Source organism: Microtus oregoni, unplaced genomic scaffold (genome assembly GCF_018167655.1).
Source record: "Microtus oregoni isolate MIOR12 unplaced genomic scaffold, Mior012 000005F_ref0000423, whole genome shotgun sequence".
NCBI lineage: Eukaryota > Metazoa > Chordata > Mammalia > Rodentia > Cricetidae > Microtus > Microtus oregoni.
In genome coordinates this window covers 10265331-10279682 of record NW_024543064.1, presented here as the reverse complement: position 1 = coordinate 10279682, position 14352 = coordinate 10265331, and positions in this window count along the sequence as shown.

The following is a 14352-nucleotide window of genomic DNA, read 5'->3' as shown; positions in this document are numbered from 1 at the left end:
CAGGTCAAGGCAGGCTCAACAGGTCATCTGCTTTCATCTGCAACTCCTGGAAAGTGCGGAGAAGCAACTACAGCCCCGGAGCATGGACAGGGCAAGGTGGAGGGTCATCTAGAGTAATGCGATCCTGAGATTAGAATCAGCTATTTTATGATATTTCATTTCTCATAGGCGAAGAGTACTCTGTCAGTCTGCTCCAGGTGGGTAACAACACTGTGTGTTTATGGATATGTTTTAAATAAGGAAATTGTCATTGGGGATCATGGTTCTTAGAAGACCAAGGTGGAGCGGCTTCATCTGTGGCAGCCTTCATCCTTGTAGAGTGCCGGGAGGCGTAGGTCATCACATTAAGGTTTAGATATCAAATGTGTGCCGCCCCCACAAAAAGCTCATTCGCAGATTGAAGGCCTGTCTCATGGTGTCACTGAGAGATGATTGGTTCATGAAGATGCTAATATGTTCAATGCTCAACCTACTGTTGAGTTCATAGGTTGATGGGCTCTTAGGAGGTGGGGCCTAGTTAGAGGAAGTTGGTCACTGGGGGAGTGCCTTTGAAAGATTGTCTTGCCCTTCATCCATTCACAGACCTTGTTCCCTCCTCTCCTCTCTTCTTTTCTGTTGCCAGGAGGTCAGCATCTCTCTCCATCACCCTGTTTCGCCAGAGGCCTGAAAACAATGGGGCCAGCTGACCACACCTCCCAGCCTCTGGTAATTTGACCACAGACTAGAACCTCTAAAACCATGAGCCTAAATAGGCCTTTTCTCAAGTTGACCTGCATAGACCTGAGCCACATGTGGCAATGTGTCTCTCTGGTCTCTCTCCTCTTGTAGAGTGCCCAGTATCCCATCATGGGGACTCAACCCTCAGGACCTTTTCTAATCCTAGCCACATCCCAAAGACTTTCTTTGAACACCATAGTGAAATCAGGTTTTCATCCTCTTTCTCTCCTCATGATAAGAATTAAACTCTAACACAAGTTGGGGTGAGGTCAGGGGGCATGTAGCACATTCCAGACCTTTCCAGACCTTTGTGAGCACTAAAGAGAGGCTGCTGTACAGCAAGGCAACTGTACTATGAGCTCTACATTCCCATGTGGTAACAGATGCTCATGCACCTCTTCCCAGAGAGGAGATGTGGATTTAGAAAAATGCATGCGCTTTGCCAAGATTCCCCAACTGTGTTGCATGGCTGCGAGTTGGTCATTTACCTCCACGCCACATGGCTTTCCCACAAGCAACTGCCTGTTTCATTGAAAAGCTGTGTGACAGCCTAGCCACAGAGACCCCATCATGACTCTAGTTGTCTGGAAAATCACAATGATGAATGTCCCTTCAGATGTTTTATTAGCAAAATTCATATGCCATATCATTCTTCTAGTTAAAGTATATAGTTCCGTGGTTTTAGTATATGCACAACCAAGACACAGCTAGCATTAAGACACCGTGGAGGCGGGGGAAATGGTTCAGTCATAAAGTGATTGCTGCATGAAGACCTGAATTCAATCTCCAGCCTCCATGTGACAATCCAGGCATGGTGGCTGCCCTTGTAAGCCCAGAGCTGGAAGGTGGTAGCAGGTGGATCCCTGGAGTTCACTGGCTTGCTGGTATAGTTCAGTCAGCAAACCCCAGGTCCTACTAAGAGAACCTGTTTCCAAAAACAAGGTAGATGACTCCTGAGAAACAAAATACGAGGTTGACTTTGGCCTACACACACACACACACACACACACACACACACACACCCCTGCATACACAAGCGCATCTATGCACACACAAAATATGCTCAGACAAAAAAAGAAAACAATAGTCTTCTGTTCCTGCCCCCGACCCTCGGCTCCCTCCAAGCCTGAGAAGCTCTTACTTTTCCAGGTCTATTCACTTCCCTGATATGGATTTCCACATGAACAGAATTCCGTAATATGTACAGAATAATTATAAGCTTAATAATTATTAATAATTAATAATATTAATAATGATAATGTAATCAACTTCTATCTGTTTGACTTCCTCTGCTTAGCCCAGCATCCTCAAGGCTTACCCAAATTGGAGCATAGAGAAACACCTGACTCATTTTTATGAATAACTATAATCTATGTACGTGTGATGGTTTGAATGAGATCGGCCTCCATAGGCTCATACCTGGCTTAGTCCCCGTTTGGTGAAGTGTTCCGAAGGATTAGGAGATGTGGCTTTGAGGGAGGAAGTGTGTCACTAGGAGGTCAGTTCTGAGATTTAAAAACCCACACCCCTCCCTCCCTCCATCTCTGCCTGCTGCCCAGGGATTATGAAGTAAAACTCTCAACTACTTCTCCAGCACCGAGCCTGTCTAATGCAGCCAGGCTCCCTGCCATGATGATAATGAACTAAGCCTCTGAAACTGTCAGCCAGCCCCCGCCCCCAGGTGCTTTTTTTTTTTAGAAGAGCTGCCTTGGTCATGGTGTCTCTTCACAGCAACAGAACAGTGATTAAGACAGCATGCATGAACTTCTTTCTGAGTATCCTTTTGTGTGAGGATGGACATGCGGACATTCCACCAACTGACAGTCATGCTATTCATATAACATCATATCACTTATACATTATTCATGCTCTTGTGAACACTTACATCTACTTTTTGGAGCAGTCATTTCTTGTCATCTCCCTCGGGTATGTATCTAGGAGTGGACTCTCTAGGTCATGTGGTAATTCTATGTTTAGCTGCTTGGGGAACTGCCCACTTTCCAACGGCGTCATCGTTTTGCGTTCCTGCCAGCCGTGTGAGAGGGCTCGGATGTCTTCACAGCACTACCAAGGCAATGTCTTGATATGGGGCCAAGGACTAGGCTTAAAGGTAGCAGAGCCTGTGTGAATGGATGGATGGATGGATGAGTGGGCGAATTAGCATGCATGTACAGACATAAATAAACACATTCATAAGCGTTGAGAGAGCTGGAAGCAAGTGATTTTCTGTGTAGCAGGATGCCAAACCAGAAATGTGCACAATGCTAAGCTGGGAAGTTGGCCTTCTGACGGCAAACTTCCTTAGTTCCATCTCACACAAGAACCGGCAGTACTGAAGAGCAGACGGGGGAATGGGGAGAAGCACTGTGCCTACAGTCTCCAGCAACACCCCACCAAAGGTGTAACAGTCACCAAAAGAGAAAGGAGAGCTGGGGGTGAGGCCTCAAGCCTATACTCCCCATACACATCGGGGTATTAATATGTGTCAGTGCTTACAGGCTATATAAATTATGGTTATTCTCGATTATTATTTTATTCTATGCTAGTATGTTAATGTACTATAGTATTTTAAGTACATCTAGAAATAGAATACAGAACAAAAATAGCTTAGATATTGGAACAATGTAAATGATATCAGAATAGCCTAAGGTCCTTTCATTGTCCATTTTAAAAAGAAGGTATTAATTTATACAAACCCTTGGTAAGTCAGAGGCATACTTTAATCTCTTAGACATTGAACATTCTTTAAAAATTTGTAATCTTACCATGCTAATAGGAAAAATGAGTATAAAAAGAGTGTAAAAAATGTAAGGAAGAGAAAGCTGAATCACTAAGAAAGCTGGTATAGGGTCAGGCAGGGGTGGGCATCATTGTCAGCCAGCCTAGTGCACAGTGTTATGAAGCAGGAAGAAGAACACAAGTTCAAAGCCATCATGGGTTATGTAATAAGACCCTATTTCCAAAGATAGGATATGGGGTGGGGGTTAGAGAAGGAGAAGGAAGAAGTTGGGAAGGGTAGGGAGGGGTGAGGAAAGGTGAGGAGGGAAAGAGGAGGAAGAAGAAGGGAAGAGAGGAGAGGGAGGGAAAGAGGGGAGGAGAGGAGACTGAAGAGGAAAGGGGAGAGGAGAGGAGGGGAAGAGAGGACGGGGAGGGGAAGAGGGGGGGAGAGGAGACTGAAGAGGAAAGGGGAGAGGAGAGGAGGGGAAGAGAGGACGGGGAGGGGAAGAGGGGGGGAGAGGAGACTGAAGAGGAAAGGGGAGAGGAGAGGAGAGGAAGAGAGGACGGGGAGGGGAAGAGGGGGGGAGAGGAGACTGAAGAGGAAAGGGGAGAGGAGAGGAGGGGAAGAGAGGACGGGGAGGGGAAGAGGGGGGAGAGGAGACTGAAGAGGAAAGGGGAGAGGAGAGGAGGGGAAGAGAGGACGGGGAGGGGAAGAGGGGGGGAGAGGAGACTGAAGAGGAAAGGGGAGAGGAGTGGAGCAGGAAAGGAAAATTAGGGGAGGAGGAAGAAAGCTGTTCTATTGCTATCCGGTTGGCCAGAAGACAAACGGCAGCTGAGGCAGACTGAAGCACCCTTCTTCATAAAGAAACAACCCAACGAGCCTCAAAATGTGAAGCAAAACAGGAATGTATTACAAGGAAAATAAACACACAAGTGAAAAACAGAACTAACCAAAAACTAGACGATATGCTAAAACATTGAGCACAATTAGCACGTTGACAAGGGACATAGACAGATCATTTGTGACCACCGTTTCTTTTCTACAAAGAAAATGAAGAATGACGCCAAAAAAAAAAAAGAAGAAGAATAAAAGAAAATTGCTCATGTGCCAGACTAGTTCAAGTCTCAGAAGAGTTGTCAAAGGAATAAAGTACAAATTTCTGGGTTTTTAAAAGATTTATTTATTTCACTCTTATGTGTATGTGTGTCTGGCCTGCATGAATGTCTGGGCTCTATGTGAGCACAAATGCCTGCGGAGGCCGGGAGAGGGTGTAAGATCCTCAGGAACTGGAGTTACAGATTATTACAAACCACCATGCAGGTGCTAAGAATTGAATCCTGGTTCCTCTGGAAGAGCAGCCAATGCTCTTAAACCTCTGAGTCTCTCCAGCCCCAAAGGACAACTTTCTTAACCTAATAAAGAGTTCCACTAAGGAACACATCTTGATTGGTGATAAGTCAAGAGCCTCCACACAAGGGCAGAAGGAGGGTCAGTGGGAGAGATGAGACCCAAGGCTTGAAAGAGAAAAACGACCCCCAGCATTTGTTCTTGACATAATCATTGTAGAAAACTCACAAACTGGGAAGGTGGCTCAGAGTGTAAAACACCTGATATGTCAACATGAGGTCTGAGTTCACACCCCACATGTGAAAATCTGGGGGTAGCCATGTCCGCCTGTGGCCTCGGCACCAGGAGGCCGGCCACTGAACGCATACATAAGTGCAGATTCCCACACAGATACACACACCACCAACAGCAAAGTGAAGTGGTTACCCAAAGAGGCACAGATGGTAAGATGACAATAAGGGGTCTGGCAGCTGAGTCCCCATGACATTATGACAAAGATGCTACACCCAGTAGTGGGAGGGCTCCCTGCTGCTCAATCAGCTGGAAATCCTTATAGGAAGATGCGAAATCTGACTTCTCGGCCCTCACGACATAGACAAAAGTCAAAGTGGGTGACTTAAGGGTTCCCATGTGAAATCTAAGCCAAGCCTCTTGGCGATGATGGAAAACAGTTTTATGACGATGGAGCAGGCGACGACATCTTAAATAAAATATGAAAAGCACTGACCAAACAGAAAGACTAATAAGACCTCAAAGTTAAGAACTTCCTCTGAGGCTAGGGAGATGGGCTCAGCGGATAAAATGCCTATGTTATCCATAAGATAAAATAAGTAAGAGTGTGGAACTGAGTTCAAATCTCTAGCGTGCGCACACACACACATACACACGCAATGCCAAGCATGGTTGGTACACATCTGGAATTTCAACCCCAGGTAGGCAGAGTAGGAGGCTGCACCAAGCCCACCAGCCAGCCAACCTAACTATCAGTGAGACCCAGGTTCAGAGAGACACTGTCTCAAAAAACAGAGGGGGAAAGCAATCGGGGAAGACACCCCGTGGGAATTTCTAGCCTCAAATATGTATGCTACAGATGCCTTTCTACTCTCCTAATGTGGTCCCTTGATGATGAGATAAAACCGGAAACACCTATAACCAAGAAAAGATGCTGTCTGAGCTTTCTTTCTGTTACTGTAATAAAACACCCTGGCCAGAAGCAACTAGGGAAGGAAAGGGTTTGTTTGGTCTAGAACTCCCTTCATGACACAATCCATCATCGATGGAAGCCGAGTCAGGAACTCGGGGCAAGAACCTGGATTCAGAGATCATGTAGGAAAGCTGTTTACTGGCTCTCTCAGCCTCAGCCAGCTTTCTTACACAGCCCAGGACCACATTCCCAGGGAATGGTGGAACCCACTGGGCTTGGCCCCACTACAACAATGAACAATTAAGGCAGTTTCTTGCCAACTGCTTATGGGCCAATCTGGGCAATCCTTCCATTGAGGCTGTCTTCCCCAGTGACTCTAGGCTGTGTCGAGTTAACAGTTAATGCTAACGAGGACAGATGTGTACTCTTGTTACAGAAAGAATTCCTTCTGATCAGTAGGACAGGTAACTCTTACAGCACAGAGAAGAAACCTGGACAAGCACCTTGCAGAATGATGTGCCCCATCTGGTTCTGAGATGCTCGCCAGGGCCATGTTAAAGGCTCTTTCCACCACTTGGTGCTATTGGCTGGTGATGGGACCTTGAAGAGGTGGCCTAATGTGAGGTCTTGAAGTCCCTGGCATTGTGACCATAAAGGAGACTGTGAGACCTAGGTCTATTCCCTCCCCTCTCCCCTTTGCAATCTGTCCACAAGCTGAGCAGTTTTGTTCCATCGATCTCTCCTTTCATGGCAGGCTACCTCACAATAGGTCTGAAACAATGGGGTCAACCAATCATGAAGGTGCCTCCGAAGCCACAGCCGGGATAAAAACAGTCTCCTGATAAATAATTAACTACCTCAGGTCTTTTAATATGGGGATGGTAAGCTGGCTAACACATGGGTATTTAAAACAGACACTATGAAAGCAAATTAACGTAAGAATGGACTCTAAACAGGTACCCACCAGGATAGCAAGCATTCGAGATTGACATTGCCAGGTATTTGCAAAGGCGGAACACACTGGAACTCTATGTGGCTGGTGGAAATATACAGCAATCCCCTTAGGATACCGTGTGGCATTTAATGTTCAAGTTAGGCATCCCCCTATTTTGTGACCCTGTGTTCTAGCTTTAAGTGTCAGCCTGATCATAGTCCAGGGTCATCTGAGAGCCTCCGTTAAGGGACTGACCTGTGATCACGGCTGTGAGAATTGTCTGTGACAATTAATTGATGTAGGAGGGAGAAGCCCACTCTAGGTGGCATCATTCCTGGGTGTAGCCCTGAGCTGTATAAGAAGGGGCTGAGCACATGCCTTTGGGTGAGCCAGCAAGCAGCCTTCTTCCGCGTTTTCTGCCTCAACGCCTGCCCTGGCTTCCCTCAAGCATGGACTGGGATTTATAAAGCTGAAATAAACCCTTTCCTCCCCAAGTTGCTGTTAGTGAGTGTTTTATCACAGCAACGGAATGGAAGGAGAACACCGAGCAAGCCTTCTAGGTGTGTTCAGAAGAGAGCATGAGGACATCTGCCCAAGATTCCCGGAACCATTCATTATTCAGAGCGGCCTCAAGCCGGAAATGACGCAAAATCACTAGAGGTGCCCGATTCACTCCAGGTTGCCAGGGCTGACTTCCATGAGACTGTGAGGTCAAAATCACAGCTGAGAAACAGAAGGAGTTCATCAGAATCCAGAGGAAGGGCAAGAGCATGGCAGATAAAACGCACCTCCTCATATACCATGTTCCAGATGATAGGACAGCATGGAAATCACTGTGCCACGTGAGTCCGCCGTAAGCACTCACTCAAGTCCTGCCTGAGACCCAGTTCCTCCAGCCTTTAACCCCTCAGCATCGCAGCCTGAGAGAAACAACGGGAGCAGAGTGAGGTGTTGCTTTGCATTGGTCATGATGGTGAAGCACGCCCCCAGAAAGGGTCATCTGGCACCCAGTAGCTCAAGTAGGGAAAAGCACAAAAGGCCACGGGGCTCATGAAAGATGCATCCGGTACAGGTGTCTGCTTCCGGGCTAACAGCGTTAGCTGCTGTGTAGAGAGCAAACTGAGCAATTACCACTTTAATAGCACGCCAGGCGACACAGCCTGATCCCAGGGGGAGACCGGCTTATGTTTAGAAGTTCCCGTAGAGTCAAGTTCTGAATTCTGGCAGCCCTTGCAATCTTACCTCCTTGTCTGCTTAGAGCAGCCCTGGATTATGCCCGGGTAGTTACATTAAAACCTAGCGTAGTGACGTAAAAAATTCTGCAAATGAGTACACTACCATCATTTAGGTTTTTTTCCTATAGTCTGCATGTGGAGAGGTGTGAGTGTTGGGGAATGCTTGCCATTTTGTGTGTATTATAGTCACAGGCCAAGTTTCAGGAGTTGGATCTCTCCTTCCACCACGTGAGTTCTGGGGTGGAAGTCAGGTGGTCAGGCTTGGCAGCAACTGCTTTTACTCCCTAACACCTCAGTGGTCCCAAAATCTTAATTAAAGGCTGGGGACTGAGCATGGCTTGTCAGAGTATAGAGGGTTGAGCAACACCCCAACACACACACACACACACACACACACACACACACACACACACACACCAGGGACTGAAGAGATGGATCAGCAGTTAAGAGTGCTGGTTGCTCTTCCAGAGGACCTGGGTTCAATTCCCAGCACCCAGTTGAGTTGGTGGCTCACAACTGTCTGTAGCTCCAGTTCCAGGGAATCCAATATCCTCTTCTGGCCTCCTCAAATACTGCACCTGTGTGTTGTTTAGACATACACACAGGCAAAAGGCTTATGCACATAAATTAAAAATAAATACAAAAAATTATAATACCAAATATGGTGGTGAACGCTTATAATCAAGCACCTGCCTTTAATAGAGCAGAGATAGGTGGATCCCAAGGACTCACCGGAAAACCAGTTCCCAGCCAGTGAGATACCCTGGCTCAGAAAACAAAGTGGGAACCGAGGAGATGGCTCTGTGGGTAAAGGCACCTCCTGCCAACCTTGATGTCCCAAGTTCCTTTCCCCAGGGCCACATGCTGAAAAGAAAGAACCAACTCCTACATGTTGTCCCATGACCTTCACATGAGCATCCTGGCACATGTGTGCATGCACACAAGGAATAAGCAACTGCAATAAAAATAATCTTTTTTCAAATTAAGGTGGTAAAGGAAGTGGGGGGGGCATTTAATGGGAAAGACATTAGTTCCTTATACTGCAGCATACCGTGGGGACACATGTGTCTCAAAGCTCATAGCTCACTGCTACGTGAACTCTCCAAGTGGGAATGGGGCATTACTCAGTGGCTGACCTGCCCCACAGAGAGGTCAAGAACCGTCTCTTTTACTGTGTTTCCTTCAAAATTCCCTTGTGAAAACCCTAAACCCACCCTGTCTACCTTTGTGTGAGGCTATTTGGGGGGCAGGGTCTATCAGAAGACCATTAAGATTCATGAAGCCCTAAGAGTGGACCAGAGCCAACCATCTGACATCCTTATGAGAAGATGAAGAGGAGCAGAGGTGTCCCTGAACGAGACAAACATATGGAAGGGCACAGCAAGAGGTAATCACTGGCAAGCCAGAAAGAGCACTCCTCTGCAACTAGTCTTACCAACTCGGCTTTTCCTGGACTTCAGCCTCCAGATCACAGGGAGATACAGGCCTGTGGTGTATGCTGTCCAGTTAGAGGTGTTTGTCATGGCCCCAAAGAAGACTGACTGGCACAGTCAGCCATGCAAGCCCCTGACCTTAGAAGGACAGCCATGTCACAGAGAGCCAGTAACTTATCCCAGTTAAAGCAGAGTCCAGTTATGAATGAATCCCCTCTAAGCTGGGCCTGCCTGACCCCTACCTGCCACTGAAGACGACAGTCCTGGAAGGGTATTATTGTGGGATAATCTTTTTGTACACTGTGAAGATGTGTCTGATGTGGGAGTGTCATATATCAATCTGTTGATTTCATTGGTTAAGCAATAAAGAAACTGCTTGGCCCTGATAGGTTAAAACATAGGTGGGAGGAGTAAACAGAACAGAATGCTGGGAGGAAGAGGAAGTGAGCTCAGAGACGCCATGCTCCCCTCTCCCGGGCAGACACCGATAGCTCTGCTCTCTGAGGCAGACGGCGGCGATGCAGCCAGCCACCAGGTCAGACATGCTGAATCTTTCCTGGTAAGCGCACCTCATGGTGCTGCATAGATTATTAGAAATGGGTTAAGAGGCTGAAACTAATGGGCCAGGCAGTATTTAAAAGAATACAGTTTGTGTGTTGTTATTTCGGGGCATAAGCTAGCCAGGCGGCCAGGGTGCCAGGGACGCAGCCCCGCGGCTCATATTACTACATGTGTCTCCACCAAAGAAATTTCTGATTGGTTTAATAAAGAGCTGAGTGGCCAATAGTTAGGCAGGAGAGAATGGGTGGGACTTCCAGGCAGAGATAGAAACTCTGGGAAGATTCACTAGCTAGGCATGGAGGAAGTGGGACATAGAGTATGGAAGAGAGGTAATGAGCCACAGATTAATATAAATGGGTTAATTTAAGTTTTAAGAGGTAGTTGGAATCAAGCTTAAGATAAGGCCAAGCTTTCATAATTATTAAGTCTCTGTGTCATGATTTAGGAGCTGGCTGTCCAAAGTCTGGTTACAGAATCTTATGCCACTCACTGTAGACTGCTATATGTCTCCTGACCTGAGCTGGAATCACAGCAGCCTCAGATTCCCTCCTGGGCCTGTTTCCTCTAGACTTGGACTGTAAAGCAGCAAGGAGCCCAGTGCCTCCCTGAAAGGAGACAGGACGTCTCCCCAAGACTTTCATATGCCTCATTGTGGAGGGAAGGACCTCATGGAGACAAGGGAATCTGGGTGGGAGGAACACTGCATTAAAGGGAACGTTCATCCATCAATGCCCACCCTTGAAGCAGAGGTATTGGCGCTGCTCTCATTAGCCCAACCAGGGGCAACCCAGCTTGAGGCAATGAGGAATTCTTCCTTCCAAAGAGCTCCAGGCCGGTGCAGATTTTCACATGAACTAGAGCCAGCAATATGACACGCCAGAGCCGCCTGCCATCCCTTGAGGCACCCACAAGATCTACACTTGAAAGCGCTTTTTCCTCTTTCCCAATTTGAGCCCCCTCTTCCATCAGGATGACAAGTGACAAGGGCGGATTTTTCATGAGGCAGCGGCCTGGCCATCTTGGTCTTACTTCTTTTCCTAAATAATCAATCTACTGGGATCTCAGCTGCAATAAATGTCAGGTCATGATTTGTGACTAACGTCACTGCCAATTGGTTCTGGTGGCTCACGGCTGAGGCTGCTCCCACCTCGCTGCAGCAGAGAGAAATAAAATTCTCAAGGCCCTGGGGACATTTTTCTTCCTGTCACATCTCCACGGAGGAGGTTTGTGATTCCATTTAATCCCACTCCCTCATAGGAGAGAGCAGGTTAGTCAGGGCTGAGGATTTCCACGATGCTCAGTTGACCTTGAGATGTTCAAGGTCTCCAAACGGATGGAGAACACAGGGGCTCTGGTCTTAAGAAGGATAAATCCCTGGGGGAATGCTCTGTCGCTCTTAGAGACCACCAGGGAAGAGTTGGCAGTGTGGAGAAAGAGGAATTATGATGCCTTGGGGCCCCTGAACCTGCAGATGTCTTGTTTGTTTCCTCTTACTCCTTGGCACAGATAACCATGTTCCTCTTTATGTCATTCCGGCTTTTGCATTCTTTGTATAGTGCAGAGATCTGAACACAAGGCCTCCCCCACACCAGGCAAGCGCCCTCTAAGCTGAGCTACAGTCTCACCTACAGTCAATTTGTTTGATTTGTTTCGAGGTGTCTTCTCTGACCCTTGACTGGGGTGTGAACATTTCTCTGTGTCCTCACAGTTAATAGGATCTTGGGGCCTCACCCAACAGCATGTATGTCTGTTGGAGTCAGAGCAACTATTGGGTAGCTTTAACAAAGCGAGGACCAACGTCTACATAGACTCCAGAGCCCCACTGGAGACCCAGCTCTCTGTTCATGCACCTCTCTGTCACTTCAGCTCGACAAGATGCCTCAGAATATCTGTCCTGCAGACAGAGTTGTCCCATCTGCAGGTTTGTAAGTTGAAATCTTATTTGTCGAAACCCTGTATTTTAGTTAGTGATAAAAAACACCATGACCAAAAGCAACTTGGGGAGGAAAGGGTGTATTTCACTCACAGGTCCTTATAATATTTCATCAAAAGCAGTGAGGGCAGGAACTCAAGCAGGGCAGGAACCTGGAGGCAGCAACTGATGCAGAGGCCATGGAGGGGTGCTGCTAACTGGCTTGCTCCTTATCACTTGCTCAACCTGCTTTCTTATAGCACCCAGGACCAGCAATTCAGTAACAGCCCCACTCACAATGGGCTGGATCCTCTCACATGAATCACTAATTAATAAGATGCCCCACAGGCTTCCCTGCAGTCTGAGCTATGGAAGCATTTTCTTAATTGAGGCTCCCTCTTCTCGGATGACTTTAGCTTGTGTCAAGTTGACATAAAACTGGCAGCACCCCCTGCAAACTCTGACTCTATTTGGAGAGCAGGCATTTAAGGATGTCAGTAGGGCTGAAGGAGGCGATATGGATGGGTGTACCCTGACCCACAGGACTAGCGTATCCATGAGAAAAGACCAACCGCATTGTGATCACACACAGAGGTGACCATACAAGGATATGGGACCTAGGCAGTCATCTGCAAGGCCAAGGAGAGAAACCACAGGAGGACTCTACTCGCCATCACCTTGATGCTGGAATTCCAGCCAGCAGAACTGTGAAGCTTGTCACTTGGCAACCCACAGACTCCAGGGTCCAGGGTAAAAGCGGTCCACTAAAGCACCAGAAGTGGATGCTGAGGTAGAAGGAATTGGCTGGGCCATCTGGCAAAGCATCTTCTGAAGACTCAGGAGCTGACGTGCCTCATAGTAACAGGACAGGGTGAGGAGAAACAGGAAGCTTAGAACAAGTACCAAGAAGAAGAAGCAGGGGCAAGAGCAGTGTTTCGCCTGGTGGCAGAAATTCTAAGAATAGGAACACACGCAGGTTCCAGCATGTTTGTTCCAATCAGTAAAGACCACTTCTTTCTTCCCTCCCCCCAAGAGCCGTCTTCACCAGCTCAGCTGTGCCTTCTTGCAGCAAACCACCAGGAGCAGGACTGTGGACCATGAACATCCCATCCTAGAAGCAGGGGGTGGGTCATTGGACCCTTGCTTGAGATTCCAGCCACTCCTCCCCAGCCATTTGTTTAACTCTGTGAAGCTGTGATTCTTTGCCTGTCCAAAACACCTGATGGTCTAATAAAGACCTGAATGGCCAATAGCAAGGCAGGAGCAAGGATAGGTGGGGCTGGCAGGCAGAGAGTATAAATAGGAGGAGAACTCTGAGAATAAAGAGGAGCAAGAGAACAAGGAGAGGAGGACATCCGGGGCAGCCACACAGTCAGCCACAGAGTAAGAATGAACTAAGATATACAGAAGTGACAGAAAGGCAAAAGGCCGGAGGCAAAAGGTAGATGGGTTAATGAGTTAAGAAAACTGGCAAGAAACAAGCCAAGCTAAAGCTAAAGCCAGGTATTCATAACTAAGAATAAGCCTTCATGTGTGATTTATTTGGGAGCTGGGTGGTGAGCCCCACAAAAAGTCAAAAGAGGAAACCATCACACAGTAGAGTACCAATGAAAGCCTCCTTTCTCAGTTCCACAAGGCTGGCCCTGACCTGCTGCGTATTTGGCAAGGTTTGTCTGTAATTCCCATCAACATGATCATCCCACTTGGATACAGAGCACCAGGCTACAAGCAAGACAACATAGGAGTGTCCTGCCTGAGTTCATCTGAAAACTCAGAAAAAATCTGAACACTGCCCATAGTAGGATCTCCCATCACTAAAGAAACTGTAAAGGCAATGGCAGTCTAAGAGTTAGTTCACTGAGGGTCTTCTGTAGCTCAGGCTAGCCTTGATCTAGCCTTGTAGCCAAGGATGACCTAGAATTCCCGATTCCCCTGCCTCCACCTCCCTGGGCTAGAATCACAGTTGCACACTACCACATCTGGTCTATCTCTGCCCTTCTAGGACTGGAACCCACGACTTCATGCTTGCTAGGCAAGCACTCTAACAACTGAGGACATCCCTGCCCTGACAGTTTAAAAATCAGTATGGATACATCGCCACTAACAGTTTGTACCTGAGGCCAGGGTTGAAGTGCTTTTGTTTTTAAAAGAAAAATTTTCCAACAGCATGCTAATACAGATAAGGAAACAGAGGCACAGGAGGCACAATGGCACCCCAGGCCCACACATCAGTTGAGGGCACAGTTGTTGCTAGTGTTTATACCCAGAAAAACCTGGAGATTGGAGATTTCTTTATATTTTCTCTATTTTTTTTTTCAGTTAGTAATAACAAGCCCTCTCATTTAAATGG